The sequence below is a fragment of the Hippopotamus amphibius genome, chromosome 2, assembly GCF_030028045.1.
Source record: "Hippopotamus amphibius kiboko isolate mHipAmp2 chromosome 2, mHipAmp2.hap2, whole genome shotgun sequence".
In the NCBI taxonomy this organism is placed as follows: domain Eukaryota; kingdom Metazoa; phylum Chordata; class Mammalia; order Artiodactyla; family Hippopotamidae; genus Hippopotamus; species Hippopotamus amphibius.
Genome location: NC_080187.1, coordinates 224014635 through 224038469, shown reverse-complemented (window position 1 = coordinate 224038469; position 23835 = coordinate 224014635). Strand labels below are relative to the sequence as shown.

General features: G+C 36.1%; 1 pseudogene; it reads left to right on the top strand.

The window, feature by feature from the left end:
• Positions 1-4254: 4254 nt before the first annotated feature.
• Positions 4255-23835, top strand: part of LOC130844723 (40S ribosomal protein S6-like) — a 48091-nt pseudogene continuing 28510 nt past the window's right edge.

Sequence of the window (23835 nt, the reverse complement as noted above, 5' to 3'; positions counted from 1 at the left end):
TGGGTGACGTGCTCAATGTCAAAGACTCTTGATGTAACTTGAGGAAAAAAGAAAGATTCAATTACAACTTTTTTTGATTCTCTTCTTTAAGAGAAAGAGTCTTTGAAGCTCAGGCAAATCTCAGTCTAGGCTTTAGATGGTGTTAATGAGGCTATTTAGCCAGAAGTTTAGGAAGAGCCTGGGGACTTCTAAGATTTACACTGGGCAGAACCGATAGAAGCCAGCAGGAAAAATAAGCAAAACAAAACAAAATAAAAGCAGAATGGGTCCTGAAAGTGAGAGGTGGGACATGGAAAATTCAAGACTCTCAGAAAATTAGTTTGAGAAAGAGTTGCATCAGGAGAGATGTTTAGAGAAAATGAATTTGAGACATTTTCATGACAGTAGCCATAATGGTGAGCTATAATATTAATTGCTGAAATGTATAGACCCTTACTCTATGCCAGGCACAATTCTAAGGACTTACATATATTAACATTTTCAGTCACCATAACAAGACTATGAGGAAGGTACACATAAATTACACAGAGGGTTTAAGTTACAATTCATAAGTATATAAAAAGAGAGATGGGGAAAGCAGGATCCAAGAAGTTATAAAGGACATTTACTTGGGTGTTATTATTTTTAAAACTGTTAAATATTTAAATTTTCCTCTTAATACAATTTTCCTATGAAAGAAGTTTCTTGGAATGCTACTAGTGCTCACTAAAAGTGAGCCACACGACGGCTGTTACTTAGCATCACATCAGTGGTTCTCAAACTTTGGCATCTATCAGAATCACCTAGAGACCCTGGCAAAACTCCAGAGGTCTGGGCCCCATGCTACTTCAACAAGGCTGGTCCTCCCTAGCTTTTATTAGTTCTCCAAGTGATTCTGAATTACACAAAATTTGAGGACCACTGGGCTCCATAACATTTGCTGTTGTCATTCACAGCACTTCCTGTTAACCCCTAGAATATCAGGGGACGTTCTGGTAAAGTCTGCTGACCCTATACTGTCCAAAGGATAAAGCCCAAGCTCCTTTGGAGACACAGGTCCTCTTACAGTATAGCAGCCTAAGAATCCAGTCTCACTCCCTATAATTCCCACAATTTTCACTGTCTCCCCCAACCCATAGGAACACACACTGCAGCCTCAATTACTGTATTACTATTCTCCAGATTTAGCCAGTGCTATTGAATCTTGCTTTGCAAATATGATTCCCTTATCTTGGAAAAACTTTTTCCACTTCTCTGCCTATAAAATCATATTCATCCTTCAAGACTGATCTGAAAATACCTTTCCTCTTTCTTAAACTTTTTTTTTCATTTTCTTGTAAGCTATAGACTTAGAACAATAATGATGTGCCAATGTTGGTTCATCAATTGTAACAAATGTGTGGGATGTTGATGGTGGAGGAGGTTGTGAGAGTGTGGTAAAGGGAGTATATGGGAACTCTGTACTTTCTGTTCAATTTTGCTGTGAAGCTAAAACATCTCTAAAAAAAAGCCTATAATTAATGTCAATATGTTGGATGTATGTATACAAATCACATCATCAGATTTTATGGAATGCAAAACAGTACATACAGTGAAATTCATATACTGTATATAGTTACTTAGATATTAAATTAACATAAAGTAAGAAAAATAGAGTTTAATTTCATTTTTTATATTTTTCTTCATAGTTTTTGAATTTCACAGGAGGAAGAGAAATGAAAGGAAGCAGATAGGACAGAAGGAGGGGAGGAAGATGGGAAAGCAGTTATGCCACTTTACTATATATGAGAAATTCATGTCAAGACTCTAAGAACGGGGCTTCCTAGGTGGCGCACTGGTTAAGAATCTGCCTGCCAATGCAGGGGACACAGGTTCCATCCCTGCTCCAGAAAGATCCCACATGCCATGGAGCAACTAAGCCTGTGCACCACAACTATTGAAACTGTGCTTTTAGAGCCTGTGAGCCACAACTATGGAGCCCATGTGCTGCAACTACTGAAGCCCATGCACCTAGAGCCTGTGCTCCACAGCAAGAGAAGCCACAGCAATGAGGAGCCCGTGCACCACAACAAAGGGTAGCCCCCGTTCACCACAACTATAGAAAGCCCACACATCGCAACAAAGACCCAACAAAGCCAATTAATTAATTAATTAACTAATTTTTTTTAAAAAAGACTCTAAGAACCACTACTTCAAAGAGCAGCTCTCAACCTCCATTTCATTGTTATGATGATAGGCTTGAAATATACTTTTTGAGACTGTTAGATTATTTTTGTCCATAAAGACTGCTGTAGTTTGGGCCTAACTTTAAAAAGTCAGCTTTCTCAAGCAAAGAAATACAAACTTCAATATTCATTTCAATCTGCTTACCTCATAGAAAGCACCCATTATCCATTATATGAATACAAGCCAAGGAAATAGTTATAGGCTAGACTGAGTTGGCTCTAAGAATGCAATTACAAAATTCACAATCTGCTCTGCAGGCCTTCAATTCTACTTATGTAACAATTCTACACACATAGCAGTTTTTCAGTATGTTCAGAAGCAATTAACAGAAATGTTATTAACTTCTGTGTTTGATAAATCTATTTTAAAGATGCAAAAAGCAGACAGTTTAACATTGTAATGGTGAATTTCATCCAAAAGTTCAACTACAGATAAGATGAATATTAGAAACTGGGTAAATGAATATTTTATATCTTAATTTTCATTAATGTGCCACATTGATACGTCATTTTCATTTTTGGTTTACTTTTTTCTCAAAATAATACATATCTGGTCAGTAACACTTTTAAATCAACCATATGTCTCAAAAATCTACATAATATGTGGTAGAGAGAGAATCCATAGATCTGTTTATTCCTGTTTTCCTTTTTCCTACTTGGAAGGAACAGGAGAAACTATAATATTTCACAGAGGAATAGTAATATAAATGTGCACATATTTTAGGATATACACAAGAAGTGACTACCTACTTCTTAACCTGTACCAAATGAGAGAGTCGCCAGAGTTTAAAATCATTTTTGTGCAGTGCAGAACTGAGGTAATGCGACAGGGATTAGCATTTGCACTGACTTTTGCCACCAGGATTTCTAAACTAGCCATTTGCTTCAAAACACAGACTGACAGACAGACTGTCAAGCTTTCACTGTGTCCCTTTACAAGATTCTGGCCCATTCTCTTGCTAACACAGCTGTCCCACCTGGGGCAAAGGGACAGGGCAGATGACCTCTCTACATGGACCTTCTCCACTCACAACTCTGCAAGCAAGCTAAAATAATGAGAGAAAATGAGGGAAAGTCAAGATTAAAACTTTAATTAAATATATTAGCTCATGAAAAACATAAGCCAAAACTGTCTAATTCAAAATTGGTATTTTAAGGATGAAATTTTTTAAATTAGAAATATAAGATTAAAGTGCTTATTCACAGAGAAAATCAATCACATTGCTTCTTATACTATTCACATATTTTTTAAAAGACACAATGATTCAGGTTATCTATCTGGGGACATGTAGAAATTAATGCCTTTAAAGGAAAATTATCTGGTCTTAGGAACAGACCCTGGAAGCAGCCGCCTTGAATGATGCCATCTGGGGATACGACTGCATAGTCCACACAGAGCTCTTTGCCTCCTCTCAAACCCATATCACTTGGCCCAGAATTTCCCCTATTAGTCTTTCCATCACAGATAACATGTTTAAGCAACATGTTGATATTGTGTTGATTACCTACAATGTGCCAAGCAACATGCAAAGTGCTGGTAATTCAAAAAGAATAGGATATGAGGCCTCCCTGAAGTTGCTGAAAGTAGAGTGACAGTTCTGTGTGTAGGAAATCAGATTCAGATGTGCAAGGACCCTTGACAGAGGAATGTACATGTTTCTCTGCAACAGAAATCACATCTAACTGACCCAGTGTCAGGAAAGACATGCAAGTTGTGTATTGACAATTAAACCAGAACAAGAAAGGCATCCCTGGTAGAAGAGGCAGGAAGCAAAGACAAAGAACAGCAGGAGAAAGCTGGTGCTCAGAGAGCCACCTGTGTGACTGGACTACAGACCTAGTCATGGAAACAATGAACTTCTCTTCTCCTGAGACATTAGTGGGAGTTTAAGGCCCCCTGAAGGCTACAGCTCAACTGAACAAGAGGGGAAGGAGAGCCAGGTTACCTTTGGTTTTAGCCTTCTTTAATAATACACCAATATGCACAGTCCATGGACTTGTCTGACCTTTTCAGTGGAACTCAGGAGGAATCTTAGCACAAGAAGGTTCAATGAAGAGAGCTGAGAACCTGCAGCTCCAGACAGCACAAGGCACTGGGTCACTGCAACATGAAATGGAGCCTCAGTGCCAAACCAGGATGGAATGCGGCAGCACAGGGCCCTGGACAGTCAGACAGCAGCACAGTAGGACCCTGCCAGCCAGGGCACGCAAGACAGCATGAAAGGCGACTGTCCCTGTGATGCAGCACAGCTGGCCTCTGGGAACACATCGACAATCAATCAGCAAAATAAAAATAAATAGTAAATATAAAATAAAGACAGAAAAGACAGTTGCATTTTGGGTAATCTTATCTCCCTTCTCTTTTCCTCCCTCTGCCTCTTTCTCTTACTGAGAGAGAGAGAGAGAGAAAAGGAAAGACAGAAAGGGAGAATCAGAACATACAATCCATTTGGAATTAGTGAATAATAATATATACATCACTCAAACAAATAGAAGATTAAACATTTTTATGTCTGAGAAATTCTCAGCTGAATGAGGATTTGAGGACTCAAAAAATGAAGCCAGATATGTCCACTGCTTGTGTCTTTTAGCACCGCATGCACCATTTTGCTACATTTTCCTCTTTTCTTCTCTCCCCCTGGGGCCCAAATCAACCTTTCCCTTTTCTCTCCTCAATACAAAAAAAAAAAAAAAAAAAAAAAAGATGGGCAGGATTCAGAGAAAGAAGGATGCAGATTAAGATGGAAAGAAGTATAGAGATCTAAGAAGACAGTCTGGGTGGGAGGGAGCAAGGACCAATGGAAAGGTTGAGAGAGGAAGAAAAAGGAGGAGCAGTAATGAAGGAGAAGATGGCAAATAGTGCATCATGGTTTGTTTTGTTTTTAAATATTTTAAGATTTAAAGAAAAGAAAGAGAGAGAGATGAATAGGTCAGGATGCAATGATCAATAAATCTCACATCTCCTCATTTTGCCTAAGTCTAAGTGCAAAGAAATCACAGTCCCTTGTGGGATCAACACCTATATCCTTCAGTCCTAAAGTAAGACCAAAAATGAGGATGGGGTATAAGTCTCCTTTATGTATTAATCTTGAACAAAGCTGTGCATTCTTTGATTCACTGAATTTAAGGCTGAAGTTAGCAAGGCATTCACTGAAGTTAGCAACACATGGTCTGAAATTTTTTATTTCTTAAAATATTCTAAGGTGCCCCTTAACTACAGTTTCCACAGGAAAGGAAGCAGGAACACCACAACCACCCCTCATCTGGTCATTGTTAGAGTTCTGGCACCTCCCCAGACTACAAGAGGGATCCCTTTCATCTCCCTCGCTCATCACACTGAGCGGATGCCAGGGAGCATAAGTTCTTTTCACAGGGACCTTTCTCCCCAGCCCACCCCCATGCACTTCAAGGTTCAAGATGCAATTTGATTTGATAACTAAAACTTTTGTGCGTACCTCATGCCAAGTACTCATCGCAGTGCATTATATCCATTATCTCACTGAATCCCCATCATTCACCCTTGAGGTAGGTAGTAATATTTATCCCTTACACATAAAGAGGGAGAGGACAGGACTGTGAATGTGCACAAACACAGGTACACATTCCATTAGTGCACATGTACATGTGCACATTCCCTTACTTGACTGCTGGCTCAAACGATCACAGATCCCTTTGGGGTCTACCTTCTTTATGACTCTATCCATAACCCTCCCTTCAACCCTAGTGCCTCGCACTCTCTCACTTGAGTTGTTGCCACAGCCTGTTCTCTGCCATAATTTCTAAATCCCCACAGTTTATCTTCTACCCGAAGGCTAGAACAATAAATGATACACAAATTCCAGGCTTGTGCTGCTATTATAACCTCCTGAGAGGAAGTAGGTATTCAATAAGTGATTGCTGCCATTTCACATACAAAGTTCATGAATTTCACTCATAAAATCACCAACTCTTTTTTATAAGTTGTGCAATTTAAACATCCAAACATTATCTTTCATTCCTTTGTCATTTTTGGTAAGAAATTACTGAAGACAAACATCAACAAAAAAGGGAGTAAACCAAGAAAAAGAAAGATGTGGTGTGCAAGAAACAGTGGATCCAACAAAAAATGACAAAGGGAAGCACGAGAATTTCGGTTATGCACCAAAGAGTAGGGAAAAACCAATTCAGATTATAACAAAAGGACAAAGGACTAGGAGATGGAAGTCTGCGGGGAGAAAGAAAAAGAAACTGATAGATTATTTGATGTATGAGTATCTAAAAAATTATCAATATAGAAGAAATAATTAATGATAGATAATACACAGAGAACAAAACAAAAAAGACAATTTCACACATGTGGAAAGCATGTTATATGCAAAAACTTCTTGCCTCAGTAGTGAAAAATATTATATGTGGCTATTAAATACTTGATAAATTAGTCAGAATTAAAATGTACTGTAATTATAAAATATACATTCGACTTTGAAATCAGTATAAAAAATTATGTATAATTTCTCATATAATTTTATATTGATTACATGTCAAAATGATAAAATTTTGGATATACTGGATTAAATAAAATATCCTGCTAAAATTAATTTATCAGGTTTCTTTTCATTTTTGTAATGGAGCTACTAGAAAATTTTAAATTTTATCTGTTGCTTACATCATACTTCTATTGGACGGTGCTACATTAGATGGTTGTCAGTAGCATGAATTTGTCTTCTGTTCCTCTCACAGGTGAGACATAACTTTGAGTGTGAAGACTACTCATAAGAAACCAGGTTTCATCAGAGGTGGGGCATTAGAATAGCCGTTGTGTTCAGAGTGATCCACAGTCCGAACTGCCACCCAGTTCTACAATCCACGCAGCTCTAACACCATTTCTGAGGACAGCCACCACTGACCATTTCATTGTCAGTCGTCTTGAACATTTTTTGCCTCCAGAGGGCACGTTTCAGCATGCTTTCATTAACTTGATGGTCATATTTAAATAGTTGCACCTCAATACTTAAAGCTGGGCTGTGACCAAAGCCCAGTGAGACTGCCAACATGAGGATTCAGAAGATGCCTGGGTAAAACGCTAGCTGACAAAAGGCCGCCATTGAATATTAACTTAAAATACTTAGCCTTCCCATTTTTTTTCTGTCAAAATTAAATCTGTGGACTAATTGGAATCAATACCAAGAAAGCAGCAAACTTTTAAAATCCTGGTTAATTTAGTAGTCTTTACTGGCTTCAGGTTTTAAAAAAGTAGATAATACCCCCCTCCCACGTGTAATAACTTCTACTGGAATTACAAGAGATTACAATTACAATACAAATACAACTAAAGTACAATATTTTTCTTACAGGAAAACCCAAATGAACCTTTTGGCAAACCAAATATTTTCCTCTTTTCCTGGAAAGCTTTTTACATTTCATTCTTGTGCAACAACCAAATTTAAATTCCAGCTCCTCATAATTTTTAGGCAATAAGCAAATTCTCATGATCTTTAATGGTTGGCAAAAGAGAAGAAAAGGCAGCAAAAACAATGATTTTTTAGTTATTTTCTCAATCTTTATGTAAGCAAGACCCATAAAATCTTATCATTCTTATCAATAAATTTAATACAGCAGAAAGACTCTTTAGTTAGAGCAGTAGAGCAGGTAATGTTTGACTTGTAGTGTGTCTCTCAATTACTGGCCAGTGATTATTGTTATCACTTATTACCAATAATTATAATGATTAATTATAATTAATAATAATATTTTTAGGTCCTTGAATTGATGCCAATTTCCTCCACCTCAAGGCCGTTCCTTGAGGCCTCTTCCTCCCACTCAGCCCAACCTTCATCTGTAATTACTTTCAGCTTTTTCCTTAAATATCATTTACTCAGGAGAAAGTTTTCCTGGGTGCCCTCATCTTCTCTGGACTACTCAAAACAAGGCTAGCTTCCTTATTATGTGCTCTCCTAAGCTTGTCATGACTGTATGTTAAATAACTAGTTTGGAACTAGTTACCGAGTCTGTCTCTGCACCTAGATTAGACGTTCCATGAGCACAAATATCAGTCTTGCCTTGGTAAGCTCCCAGCTGTGTCTAGCGCCCAGCACAGTGCCTGGCTTGTGGTCACTGCCCTGTACAAAGCCCATCTTCACCTCTGCCTACATACCCGAATAACAAATTACTGCAGGAACAGTAAAAAAAATAGCACATATTCCATTTGATTCCTACACTGGTATATGAGACATTTTACCACATCACTCTCATCATTAAAAAAAGATTCCTAATTAAACCCAGTTAAAAGTAACCCTATTATCACTGGTTAAGGCTGAGCAGTGCAGGAATTTTTATTTAATATGATTAGTTTGCAAATAAAATGTTTTCATAATTGCATATAATTGCAAATATAGCCAGACTGGCTACCTTTGCATCAGAAATGGAGTTAAAAGTTTCAGTGACAAGTTTTAGCCTTATGGCTGTTTGAACATCTCCAAGTAAATAAATCCAATGTTCCGGTAGCCAGAGCTAGCATATGGCACTAATGGCAAACTAGCGCGAAGTTCAGTCACCACTAATGGCAAACTAGCACGAAGTTCAAGGAATGAATAGACCGTTTAAGTGTTAAATAACTTTTCTAATTATTTTCAAACTCAAAAATTTCAATCTTTCAGAATATAATCAACCAAGAGGAAAGAAAATGCTGCATGAAAAAACAAAGCTAATTCAATCATAATGTACGATTGGAAAAGAAAACAAGTATCTCTCAGCTTGGAAAAATGACGGGGATAACTAAAATCAATCTATTTAATTATTTAACGCATTCCATTATGAGTTAGGTGTGTGTAACATTTCATTCTAAATAGAATAATTGATCTTTGTTGAGTTTGAAATAGACTCACTCATTAAGAAAAAACAACTAATTAACTAGTTCATTGAGCCTGTCAATAACTTTGTACATTAATATATGCTCCCTTAAAATTCCCTCACTTAACATCTCTGTCTAGTAAAAATCCTCATAAACGTAAATTTTTCATTTAAAATGGCATCCAACTTACCTTTATTCTTTAAAACATTCAAACTGTGTCAATTATATGTACATTTGTAGTTACTTAATATCCAATTATTAAGCATCATCTGATTATCCTTCCCATGAGCCTCTTTTCTGGCCACTCTCACTCTGTTCTTCACTCTCCAGCTACAATAACTTTTTCTCAGGTTCTTAAATATGCCATATTCCCTCCTACCTTGGGCCTTTGCCATTTACTAGACAGTTCTTCTATTCTATGCCTTGATATTCCCTACTCCTTCTTCAGGTTGAGTTTGGCTCAAGTGTCACTTTGTTAAGGAAGTCATTACCCCAGGTTTTCTGCACTCAAGACCTGCAAGCCTCCTCCTACAAAGTACATAGGACTTTAAATTTTTAAATAATTATTAATGGTTGTTTAGCATCTATCTCTAAAGAATCACTCGTTAAAATTTCTAATTAAGAATCACTAAATTAAGATGCCATCCCTTCTCCTGGAGTTACTCACTTACCCTTAACTTTATAGAGAGGAGGTGCAAGCAACAAAGCCTAAGTCAGAACACTGAGGGTTTCCAGATGAAATGTTTAACTTGTATGTATAATACCCTATATGATGAAACCTAGCATTTCAAACTCTTTAGCTCTTTCAGTGCACAGCTGATCCAAATCCATCAGGCAGGCCACCCCCAAATTCCCACAGTAAGTCAAGTGTCCAGGCTAGTAGGCCACTGCTGCCCTCACCAATCCTCTTCCTCAACCCTTCTTGTTCTCCACCTTACAGTGGACAAAAAGAACATGCTACCCGATCAGTCACCTAATTACCTTCTGAGCAGGGAGATATTCCATCTTGCTTCAGAGAGCATTTCCTTCTTTTTCCCCCAAATCTTCTCACTTATAGGCAAAGAGTATTATGCTGCTCATTTGACAGAGTTAACACTCCAGCTCATCCTCAGAGCAGCCACAGATGGTGATCAAGATCTCATAATGGGACAAAAAACAATACCTTTCCCAAAATGGAGGAACAAAGTGTATTTGAAACAGGTATATTCGCTCGAGTTAATAACTTTGTCACTGGGTGGGAACTACATAGTGAAAGCAATTCTGAACAGAAATGAGGCCTTAAACTCTAGTTCTAATTATGCCATTAGCTATGAAACCGCAAACAAATCATTAACCTCACTTGCCTCTTCTCTTCTGAAAAGTAAAAGGGATGAGCTAGATGACTATTTAAGCTTTCTCCAGGTTTGTGGTTCTACTTTAATTCTTAAAACTAAAATACAAACAAGTATTTAAGCTTATTTAAGCTTCCTTGGTCCCTACACGTTTAGCCTAACACCGGTTCTTCAGCAGGCTTGTTATATCTGCGGTGTTACATTTAGCTTGTTTTTGGTGGCTTCATTTAACAGTGTAGCTTGTCAGGAGCACTTGCATATTTACATTGTAATGGTCCTTCGGAGCAATTATGATATCAGTAGAACTATTATGATTTCAATGCCACCATAATATCTTATAGACTTAGCTAGCTCTAAAGATAAAATTTTTATGAGATATACTCAAGCTGCTGCACAAAGCAGCAGTTTTTCCAAATGTAAACAGTTGAGGTTTTTAAAACATTTTGGTCTTATAAGACTAAGGAACACTGACAGACACCAGACTCTGGTGTCAGTGTAGGAAGAGAATATCTACTTAAATGTGTTTATGGAAAAAACATAACACATATATCATAGGCTACTTGGCTGCTCTACAACTGCAAAATGGTCTAGCCTATACTTCTTTGGGCCAAAATTATGAACATCTAAAGCAAAAATTATATATGAAATTATCATATTCTACTAAATTAATATTAAGTGGCTAGAACAATAAACAAATTGATATTTTAGACTTGTGAATATATTTTTCTGAGACTTTGGATTTGTAAGTTTTATGTCACAGAAGAAAAAGGTGTGTGTGTGTGTGTGTGTGTGTGTGTGTTTTCTGTTTGTGATGTGGTCTTCCTTGTGCCAAGTCAGAGAAGTGAGTGACGGGAAAAACAAGGATATCTGAAAAGGCATTGTTACTAAAGAAGAGATTATGGAGATATGAAAGGGAGAAGATAAAGAGCTGGAGAGTTTTAGGGCATTTGCAGAGAGGAAGCTCGAAGATTTAGGAAACAGTCACTTGCTGAGAAACGGTGAGGAGTGGAAAATTATCTGGGCTTTATTATTGCAATCTCACTTTGGCATGCTTCAAGAGGCTAAGTGAATATTTTAAATTGCTTTTCAGAATATTCATCCGTTGGTCTGGTTTTATTCCTGATGGCTAACATCTCAAGCGGAGGGCTTAAATCTGCTTAGATTTATCAGTTTTATGTTTATATTTTACAAAGTAATAAAAACCAGAGTTCCACAATACAGGAAGTTTTTGAGCAATGGTATTTTTCACCTCACCTCAGACCCCCAGTTCTTAACCACAGTAGGTGTGCAATAAACATTTACAGAGTAGAAGTTGGATGAATGAGTGGTTTCCAGTTTCACACACACTAGAAAAGGCAATTATACAGATAATTTAAGCAAAACAAAAACTCCAAATAATTTTTCTCTATTATATCAAAGTTTAGATGTAATTTACTCTCATTCTGAATTATTCCAGATAATTTCCTCAATTCTTTATTTCACTTGTTATGACTTAAATCAATGTTTCCATTAAACAATTTATGTGCAAAAGTTTTGTTAGATAACAGAATTCATTCACAAATAACGACTTTGTCTATCAGCTGGGTCTAAATTCTTCTGCTTCTTCAGTAGGTTAAAAATAGACAGAATGGGTTTAGCTCAAGTCAAGCAGTTAGGTCTCTGACAGAATAAGAACCAAACGGTGCAATTTTGTTTACATCTGCTGCTGGTTTGCCCCTGAGCCACAGTAAATTTCTGCCAAAGGAAGGGGATGTTTTTCATCTTTACCATAATTTCAGGAATTACATCATCACTTGAAGTTAGTACTAAGCAGTCACTTAAAGGACAGATATTCACCATGGCAACAATCTAACAAAGTGTAGGTTTGAAAGGTATAAACGCATAATTTATCCTACCTTCTACCACTTTACACGCATAATCAACACACACACACTCAGCCAAAATGCAAAGTAAGCAAACTATCTGTGATGTCCACTGTGGGTCAAACTCACCTTCACCTATTCCCTCCTCCTCCTTCTTCCCCAGAGATTTAGTGCCCTTATTATCTGATTGCCTCCCCTGCTCAGATGGCAACTTGAGAGAAACAGATATCGGTATTGATACCTTCATCCCATCTGAGGCCATTAGCTAAGAGTAGTTTAATACACTTGAAATTATCAGAGGTTGTTCGTGTTTTAACTCAAAGTAGTTATTCACCATGGGGATGATACGTTGGTAGCTGGGGTGCATTTTGACACCTTTAGGTCACATCATCCTTCCTTTACTTATATCCAGGACATTGTTATATATATATCCTATCTCTCTGCTACCAACACAATATGACAAGATGCTATTCATTCATTTAAAATACCCCAAATACCTCAAGGGTAATCACATTTCTACCACAACCTCATAATTCAGAATGAGGGTAAGAACAATAAAAACTAGTAGTTTATTTTCTATTTTATGGTAAGTAATTGAAAGTTTACTAATCTCCAATACGAATATAAATGTCACTACAGGGTTTCCCTGGTGGCACATTGGTTAAGAATCCACCTGCCAATGCAGGGGACATGGGTTCGAGCCCTGGGCTGGAAAATCCCACATGCCGCGGCGCAACTAAGCCCGTAGGCCACAACTACTGAGCCTGCGCTCTAGAGCCTGTAAGCCACAGCTCTTGAGCCCACATGCTGCAATTACTGAAGCCCACACACCTAGAGCCCATGCTCTGCAACAAGAGAAGCCATCGCAATGAGAAACCCTCTCACCTCAAGGAAGAGTAGCTCCCATTTGCCACAACTAGAGAAAGCCCCCACGCAGCAATGAAGACCCAACACAGCCAAAAATAAAAGAATGAATAAATAAATTAAAAAAACAAAATAAAGAATAAAATAAATCTTTTAAAAAATAAATAAATGTCACTACATCAGGATGTGTTCTAACAAAAAATTGAAACTGATTTCTAATCCCATAATCATACATAAATACACACCAAAATATTTGGAAACAATCTTATCTTTTATTGTTTATTAATGATTTCCTGAAACTTTTATTTATATTTTTAATTTGCTTGTTTTTTATTGCAATCCTCACAGATAATCAGAAAAAAAAAAAACTTTGGCTTCGTTTTTGTCTGAATATTCCAAATTTTTTAAGCTCAAAATAATCTTGTTAGCAATTAATGTGCATTTTTTCCAGAACAAAGTTTATATCAAAAATAAACTTTTATACTTTGAAACCAAAATGAAACATCTTTTTTCCTCAGATTTTACTGGAACTGCCTAATTTTACTACCATCTTAACAAGAGTTTAAATATTGATTTTTTATTCTTTTTTTTTTTTTTTTTTTTTTTTTGCTTTCAAACTGAACTATAGCCATCCCAACTGTCTACTCCAAAAAGAAGGCCAAATGATAATGCAATTTCTAAGGGAATTGCACAGAGTCCAGGCAGGGAGCTCAGAATTTAAATAACCTTGCTAAAGTTTCTTTAATTTTCTCCTTGGCTCCCCTTACAGCTGCCAGATTGAAGGGAGGAAGGTAGTTCTGTGTGTACAGGATGATTGCCAAATTATTTGAGCTGCCCTGATAATTACATAGCTTGACATGTATTTTCATTTTTTATCTTGTAATATTACTTCTTATTCTGTTGGGTTTTTTTGTTTTGTTTTGTTTTTCTTTGCTTTGCTTTGTTTTGTTTTGTTTTCCTAAAACCACAATCCTTTTAATTGAGATTAGGAATTAGAGTTTTCTTGCCGGACAAGTAACACAGGTATCAGACTGATCAAGTCTTGACCTAGATGACTATTTTTGAAATCTTATTCCAGTGGATTTCTGAGAGAGTTGGTGATGATAATCAAATCAAATCTTTTAGTGAAATTCCCTTCACTTAAAGCCCTCTATCCCTTCCCCCACTATCTTATATTCAAGTCTATCGCTTTATTCCACAGCCACGAAGTAAAATTTTTTTCAACTTGCAAATAAATTTTCCACTTTGGAAAAGTAGAAAGTAAACAATGTAGTGAGAAGGGTAGCTTTTGGATCCTCTGGCCAGATCCAGGCTTATTATAATGTCTTAAGATTATAACTCATTGGGCCAACATCTCTACTAGGTGAAAATTGTCTTTAAGTACACCTAAACATTCAGTCTTCTCATCCTTCCATCATTTGAATTGGACTAGTAATATCAATTATATATATAATACATACATTTACACTTACATAGTGAGCCCTAATGCCATTCCTGAAGGCCCAAAGAAAATTCTGTTCCATAGCAATAGTCAGAAGTAATAGAATCATGTTGAGGTATTAAATGAAACTCAAAATGCCAGGTGAATTGCATAATTCCTCTTGCTAGTAACTATTGCTACTCCAGTAAATATCCTTAACAGGAAGATAAGTGAACCAGTAATGGCCTACAAACCTAGGAAAACAGGAGCAGAGAGATTTAACCTAAGGAAGTAATCTCAAAAGCAAAACATTTATTTGAAGCAATAAATTAAGGAAGTTATTTTCATTGAAATATATTACCAGAAATTAGCTATAATTTCAAAATAAAGTTCTCATTTTTTTAAAAAATGAGGTGATTAGAATATACAATGGAGATAATCTTCAGTTTCTAGATTCCATGATCATGGATTCCTCAGTGTCAGGTATCCCATATGATAGTATGATGAGACAATTTAAAGTAAAAAAGTTAAGCTTTTAATTTCTAAAATTATATGTGCCCCTAAAAAGGGTCACAGAGCATTTTTAACACATTACAACTATCAAGTTTCCAAAGCCAGTCATATTTCTATCAGTCTGATAGTCATTTCCATGATTAGCCTGATGCATGACTCAGTACAATAAACATATCACTCAACTTTTATTTCATTTTCACTGTAAAATTATAAAGACTCAATATATACATATACTATCTCTTAGAAGTTGAGTAAAACATTAAAAATCCCCATTCAAAAACAGGATAGAATATCCTCTATGTTTCACTGTTTGTCCATTTCTAAAGAAATAATGTTCTGGTCCAGTTTTTTATTTAAAATTAGCAAAGTACATGGTGATGAAAAGAAGGCATTTCTCCCTCTTATACCTTTCATTAAGTAATTCTTCAGCTGATGTTTATATATGTATATATATACTTTATATTAGTCCTTCAGAATAAATGTTTTAATTCTTCCAGGAATTTCATAAAGTGAGCAACATACCTACTTCAACCTCCTCAAAAAGAACAGCTTCTAAATATAATTATTTTCATGCATTTTGCTTATTATTTTGAAGTCACAATAGCAATGTTTGTAGACTCAAAGTCATTCCCTTTTAAAAATGAAATGGAGGCTATCATCAATTCCAGTTGCAAATTGCTGAGGAACTTAACTTTGTTTCATTAATATTCCCTCTTAAAAGAAATTCTAATTCACAGCAGAGGGCTAAGCTAAGGTCAGCAATTATGATGGCAGAGCAGCAGAGACTATTAACGACAGGCAATATTGCAGCTGCCTTAATGCCCAGTGACAGCAGTTCATGTCAGGCTGTTAGAGAGATCTAAAGGCATATAGTCTGCAGCAAGCAGCTTTCTAAAAAAAAGTCATCTGCTTGAGCATTTCTATTTCACAGTGTAAAGAGCTTATGATGAAGATATGCACAGCCCTGCCAAATGGAGAAAACTTTTCCTGGCCAATAAATAAACGAGTAAATAAAACCCTCAACTGAATTGCTATTCAGTTCACTGGGAGAGTGTTTCTTTGAAGTGAAGAGGATATTTGGGTGTAAAATCAAGTTTAAGAAGATTAGGAGACTAAGAAGAGTTGGATAGAATCATGGTATCTGTATCCACAAAGAAAGTCTTTTCAGGGATAGTCAAATGCATATTCAACTTAACACTATTCACCATGATTAGTACTGGGGGATCTGTTTAATACAAAAAAGATACTGCAACATTTTCCAGTATGCAAAAGGTGAAGCAGATTCATGTCATCTTTTTGCACCTCAGTTTCCTCATCTGTCAGTGAAAACACTTCTTACCTTCCAAAGTAAAAGTTAAAGCATTAAACATATATCTGATATAGCAGCATCCCACTTTTCCCAAGTATCCTTAATCATTTATATGAACCATGAACTCAGAAATATTTCCCAAAGTCCCTAACTATAGGAAGCAATACAAACAAATGAGAGTAACTAAAAATGAAACAATTGAAGTGGTGGTGTATCCATTGATTTCACTAGTCAGAAAAAATATTGATCTCCCCCTGGCAGGCAGTAATCATTTTATTTACTCAAAAACAAGTCCATCAGCAAAGCCCCAAAGGATAGAAAAAAGGAGGAGGTGGGGGGAGAGGATGAGGAGAAGAGAGAAGAGAAAAAAAGGAAGAAAAGAAAGTGAAAGAAGAAAAGAAGAAAATAGAATGTGTAATAAAATCACAAGCTGAATGAAAATACAAACATAAAGCTGATGAGCTCAAAGTCTAGATTATCGTCCAGCCTTATACTGTTGCCCTAGCTTTGTCACCCAACACATAGGCATGTGTCCTAGACCACAGTGGCGTGACTCAGCAAGAGAATGTAGATGGTCTAGAACACCGACTTTCCCAATTGTTTTGACCATGAACCAGTACTCCCTTCCATGGCTTCAATCAGTATCTTGCACTTAGCCTTTCCATATCTATATATCCAGCCCAAAGCTTGCTTTTGAGCTCAGACCCATATAACCAGATGTCTATAGACTATTGCACTTCACTGAGCCACTGGTACTTCACACCTGAGGTGTATCAAAGGAAATCTCCTCAAAAACCTGCTACAGCTCCAGCTAACGCCAATCTCATTAACTCTTATATCCCTTATGCAGTTGCCTAATCTAGAAGCTGGGCTATCATCTTTACTATCTTGTTCTCTTTCATCACTCAGATACAGTTACTATAAACCTTAAACTACCTTCCAAATTCATCTAACGCTCTCCATTTCCACTCTGCTATCTTCATTCATGTCACTACCATCTCTTGATTGGATTATTGCAATGATTATTGGTATTCTGACTCTACTCTTGTCCCAGTCCAATTTATTTACCAACAATTCCAATAGTGACTATTAGTACATGCAAACACAATTATCAAATAATCAAATAAGTTATGCTATATAAAGCCCATCATCATCATGCTGTCACTGATCTTTCCTTAGTTATCTCTCACTACTTTCCCTCCTTACATTCTATATTCCAGCAATACTGAGTTGTCTTCAATTTCCTGAACTCATTGCATTCTCCTTTTCTGGGATTTTATGCATACTGTTCTCTCTGACTCAAAAACACTCTTCTCCTTATCCATTCCCCACATTTCACCTGGCTAAATTCTCCTCATCCTTTAGACTTTTGCTTAGAAAATCTTTCTAGAAAGTTATACCTAACACCCAGACAGCAATTGTTTCCTAAGCACTGTTTCCAAGATTTCCCTAACATTACTACATTCTGTATTTTAATTATGTTTCTTACTACCTTCCATATTGAATTACCATTTTAGAATGTCAAGAACCATCTCTTGGAAGCTTGGTACCTGGGACAATGCCTGGCATAGCACAAGTGCTCAACAAACATCTGTTGTGAAGATGAGGTAGATGAATCCTTATAGAACATGTTTCCAAAATGCAGAAATTAGAATAGATCAGCAAATCACCAACAGAGGTCTTAAGTTTTACTTCTAAAGCCACAGAGAAGAATTCAACAAATTATAAAAAGCATAAATTTTAATATTAGAATTTAACAAAGATAACTTAAGTGCTCCTCACACTCCACCTCCCTTCCCCTGCAAATAATATCTGCTTAGAAATAATGTCAATCTTGCTAAACAACTGCTGCATAAATGGGAAATCAAAGTGGAGATTATGAACTATAGGCTTTCCCACAGAAAAACCTGAGTTTTGAGTTTTTATCATAAAAGACCCTAACAGTAGGAATCAAATTCCAATTCTTCCAAGAACATAGAAAGCTGAAAAGAGTATCACTTCAAGGCTAATAATAAGAAAAATCCAGATAAACTAAAAATTCACAACTTTTTTTGAGCTCATCAAAGAGCTGAAATCATAGGTCAACCAAGTGGCCTAAAATCTAAGAGAAGATACACACAGACTTTCTCACCTTTGGAGAAAGTTGGGAGTAACCATACAAAGCAGGTAAGAAAAAGTCAGATAAAATTTTAACAAATTCTTAAAGCCAAGCATAAGCTAGTGTGAAAGTAAAGAATCTCTAGTGCCCACAGAAACAAGGGGAGTTTACGCTCATTAATAGGACCTTTCTTTAAAACTCCATGGCATAGGTGCTGTTCAAGAAAGCAGATAGAACCTCCCTCAGTGGTACAGACACACAGTTGGGGATACCCAGTAATAAGGAAAAGGGGAAAAAACAAACAAATAAACAAACAAAAACCCCTCTGCCTCAACTCTTCTCTCAAAAGCCTTAATCCTCTGGGATAGGTAGAAACAAAGTCTATTGCCTTCAGGGTATAGACAAAGGCTCATTGTTGCTGCAGGGAAAATAGAAGAAAAAGAAATGGGAAACAGTCCTGAAGTCAGGATCTTAAACTAACAGCAGTAGTGGTCACATACCACTGGGGCATACATTCTCCACAGGGTAAATATCTTCCCCAAAGGAGGCAACACTAGATTATTTGAAGGCAAAAGAAATCTAAAATATTAATTCATTGTGACCTTCCAAAGGGCCATAATATATAAAGACACACAAAATATATTTCTGGTATTAAAATTTCATAAGGAGTCAGAGGGAAAAAAAAGTATCTTAAAAGGCTCCTTAGTAGATGATATGGAAAAAAAAAAAGAAAGAAAATGTTGAGAAACACTGCACGGGGAAGGGAAGGATACTTTCTCCTGATTAAGTCCCTTAATATATACAAGGCAGAGTTTGAAGGAGGGGCAGGAGTGCTAAGATAATATCATCCCCAAGGCTCAACTCCAGTCCTTACTCTAAGTAAAAGGTATTATTAGGGAAGCTTAAAGCCTGTGGTGAACTGAACATAATCATAAAACAATAAAACCCAATTTCAGTTCAACTCGTGACTAGTTTGATTCAGTCTTCACACATGCTTCTTGAGAAGAGGCAAGCTCATTTCCAGATATAAATATTATTAATCTCAGTGTCTTTTGTTCTATAGGATGTCCAATAGTCAATCAATTATGAGATAAACAATTAACAGAACAGATTCAGAGATGACCTGGATATTGGAACTATCAGACAGAGAATTTTAAATTGATATGATTAACGCATGAAAGGATATAGTGAGAAAAAGGTGAACAACTTGTATTCATAAATGGGAACTTTTAGCCAAGAGATAGAAATATAAGAAAGAATCAGGTGTGGCTAAGATGGCAAAGTAGGAAGACCCTGAACTTTCCTCCCACAAGCACACCAAAATTACGACTAATTACAGAGCAACTTCTGTGAGAATGAACTGAAGACTATCAGAAAAGATTTACCACAATTAAAGATATAAAGAAGGATCCACAATCAAACAGTTAGGAGAGGAAGAGATGCAGTTTAGAGTATAGTCAGGATCCCCAAGCCTGGGTCAGTGTCACACAAATGAGAGGAAAATCACAATCTTAGAGGTCTTTCCCAAGGATCAGGGAGTCCAAGGCCCACACCAGGGTTCCCAACCCAGGATTTCAGCACCAGGGAAATAAGCCCCCAAAATGTTTGGCTTTGAAATCCAGCAGGGCTTAAATTTGAGAGATCCAGAGGGCTATAGGAAACAGAGACTTGGTTCATAAAGAGTACATACAAAATTTCACACACCCTGAATCCCAGCACAGAGGCAGTAATTCGAAAGGAGCCTGGGTCAGAAAAACTTGCTGATTTTGGAGCACCTTGCAGAGAGGCAGGAGTCAACTGGGATTCACCCTGGTGATGGAGATAATGGCAGCACCCATTTGGGGGAACTCATTCTATGGCAATAACACCAGTGCTGACAAGTGCAATTTTGGAATTCTCCCTCTAGCCTATTAGTGCCAGGGGCTTACCTACCCACCAGCAGGCTGGCACAAGCCCCACAACTCCTGAGTCATGCACCACCTAGTTATAACTAGTTATGTAGCTATAGTCATATAGTTATATACTTTTATAATTATATAGCTTATAATTATAAAGTTTCATATATATAGTTATGCATGAACCTCATGGTAATCACAAACCAAAAATATATAATAGATACACAGACAAAATGAGAAAGGAATCCAAATATAACACTAAAGATAGTCATCAAATCACAAGAGAAGAGAGCAAAAGAATAAGAAAGGAACAAAAAAGACCTACAGAAACAACCCCAGAAAAAGTATTTGATAAAATTCAACATCCATTTATGATGAAAATTCTCAAAAAGGTAGTTATAGAGGTAACATACCCCAACATCATAAAGGACAAACCTGCAGCCAACATCATACTCAGTGGTGGAAAAACTGAAAGCATTTCTAAGATCAGGAACAAGACAAGGATGCCCACACTTGCCATTTTTATTCAACAAAGTATTGGAAGTCCTAGCCACAGTAATCAGACAAGAAAATGAAATAAAAGAAAAATCAAATTAGAAAGGAAGATGTAAAACTGTCACTGTTTGCAGATGACATGATACTATATATAGAAAGTCCTAAAGACAACACCAAAAAACTATTAGAATTAATAAATGAATTCAGTTAAGTTGAAGCATACAAAATTAATATACAGAAATCTTTTGCATTCCTATACACTAATTACAAACTATCAGAAAGAGAAGTTAAGAAAACAATCTCACATACAATTGCATCAAAAGGACTACAATACCTAGGAATAAGTCTAACTGATGAGGTAACAACCTTTTACTCTGAAAACTGTAAGGCACTGACAAAAGAATTTGAAGACAACACAAACAAATGGAAAGATATAACGTGCTCATGGATTAGAGGAATTAATATTGCTAAAATGACCATACTACCCAAGACAATCTACAGATTCAATTCAACCCTTTTGAAATGCCAATGGTAGTTTTCACAGAACTAGAATAATTCTAAAATTTGTATAGAAACACAAATAGCCCAAATAGCCAAAGTAATCTTGAGAAAGAAGACCAAAGCTGGATGTATCATACTCTCTGATTTCAAACTATACTAGAGAGCTATAGTAATCCAATAGTATGGCACTGGTTACAAAAACAGACACAGATCAACAGAACAGAAGACAGAACCCAGAAATAAACCCATGCTTACATGGTCAATTATCTATAAAAAAAAGGAAATACTATACAATGGGGGAAAGACAGCATCTTAAATACATGGTGTTTATAAAACTGAACAGCTACGTGCAAAAGAATGAAACTGGACTACTTTCTCACACGATATATAAACATTAACTCAAAATGGACTAAAGATATAGATGTAAGACCTGAAATAATAAAAATCCTAGAAGAGAACAGACAGTACACTTTTTGACATCAGTCTGAGCAATATATTTTTGGATCTGGCTCCTCAGGAAAAGGAAACAAAAGCAAAAATTAAGAAATGGGACTACATCAAGCTAAAAAGCATTTTGCACAGTGAAGGAAACTACCAACAAAACAAAAAGACAACCTACTGAATGGGAGAAGATACTTGCAAATATACATCTGATAAGGAGTCAATACCCAAAATATATAAAGAGCTTATACAACTCAACAACAAAAAAACAAACTTGATTAAGAAATGGACAGAGGGGAATTCCCTGGCAGTCCAGTGGTTAAGATTTGGTGTTTTCACTGCTGTGGCTGGGGTTAAATCCCTGGTCAGGGAACTAAGATCCCACAAGACACACATGGCAAAAAAAAAAAAATAAAAAGGACAGAGGACCTGAATAGACATTTTTACAAAGGAGATATACAGATAGTCAACAAATGTACGAAAAGAAGTTCACCATCACTAATTATGAGAGAAATATAAATCAAAACCACAATGAGATACCACTTCAAACCTGTCAAAATGACTATCATCAAAAAGAAAACAAATAACAGTTTTTGGCAAGAGTGTGGAGATTATGGAACCTTCATTCATTGCTGTTGGTATTGTAAATTGATGCAGCCATTATGGAAAACAGTATGGAGCTTCCCCCCAAAATTAAAACTGCCGTATGATTCAAAAATTTCACTTCTGGCTATTTATCCAAAGAAAACAAAAACACTAATTCAAAAAGATATATGCACCCAATGTTCACTGCAGCATTATTTACAATAGCTAAGATATGAAAGAACATAAGTGTCTGCTGATAGATGAATATATAAAGAAGATGTAGTATATATATACAATAGAATGTTACTCAGTCATGAAAAAAATAAAATCTTGGCATTTGTGATAATATGGATGAATCTTGATGGTATCAGGCTAAATGAAATAAGTCAGACAGAGAAAGACAAATACCATGTAATCTCACTTACATATGGAATCTAAAACAACAAAACAAACAAACAAAACAAAATGAAAATTCACAGAGAGCAAAGTTATTTGCCAGAGAAGAGGAGGTTTGGAGGTGGGCAAAATAAATGAAAAGGATTAAAAGGTAAACCTCAAGTTTAAAAACAAATAAGCCACAGGGATGCAATACACAGCATAAGGAACATGGTCAATAATATTGCAATAACATTATATGAGGACACAATGGTTACTAGATTTATCATGGTGATCATTTTATAATGTATGAAAGTGTCAGATCACTACATAGTACACCTGTAACTAACAGAATATTGCACATCAACTCTATTTCAATTTAAAAAATGAAAAAAGTCAAATAAAAATGCTAGAAATAGAAATAGGAATAATCAAAAAAAAAAAAACTCTTCAAAAGGCTTATCAGTAGACTCAATACTGCTGAGGGAAAAAAATTGTAATTTGAAATTAAATCAATAGTAATTGCCTAAACTGAAACAGAGAGGTGGGAAAAAAGAATAGCAGCAAAAAAGAAAAGATAATCTTAGAGTTATAGGAGCCTATCTAAAAGTATAACATACTTTTAAAGGGAACCCTAAAATGTAAAGAGAAAGAAAATGGAACAGAAGAAATATTTGAAAAAGATAATAGCTGAGAACATTATAAAATAATGAAAGCTACCAAACCACAGAACCAAGAAGAATTCAAAAGCAGGATATATACAATTTTTTAAAACCTAGACATATCACATTCAAACTGCTGAAAACATAGTTAAAGAGAATATGTTGTCCCAAGAAAAAAGACACATACATAAAGTGGAACTAAGCTAAGCATAACTGCTGACTTCTCATCTCAAACAATGTAAGCCAAAAGATAATATAATACTTTTAAAGCACTGAAATAAAAACTATCAACACAAAATCCTATACCCAAAGTATTTTGCAAAACTAAAGGTAAAATAAAGACTTTGTCAGACCAGCAAAAGCTGAGAAAATTCATGACCAACAGATCCGTACAAAAAATGTTTTTAAAAATTCTCCTGTAAAAGGAATATAACAAACAGGAAACTGAAGC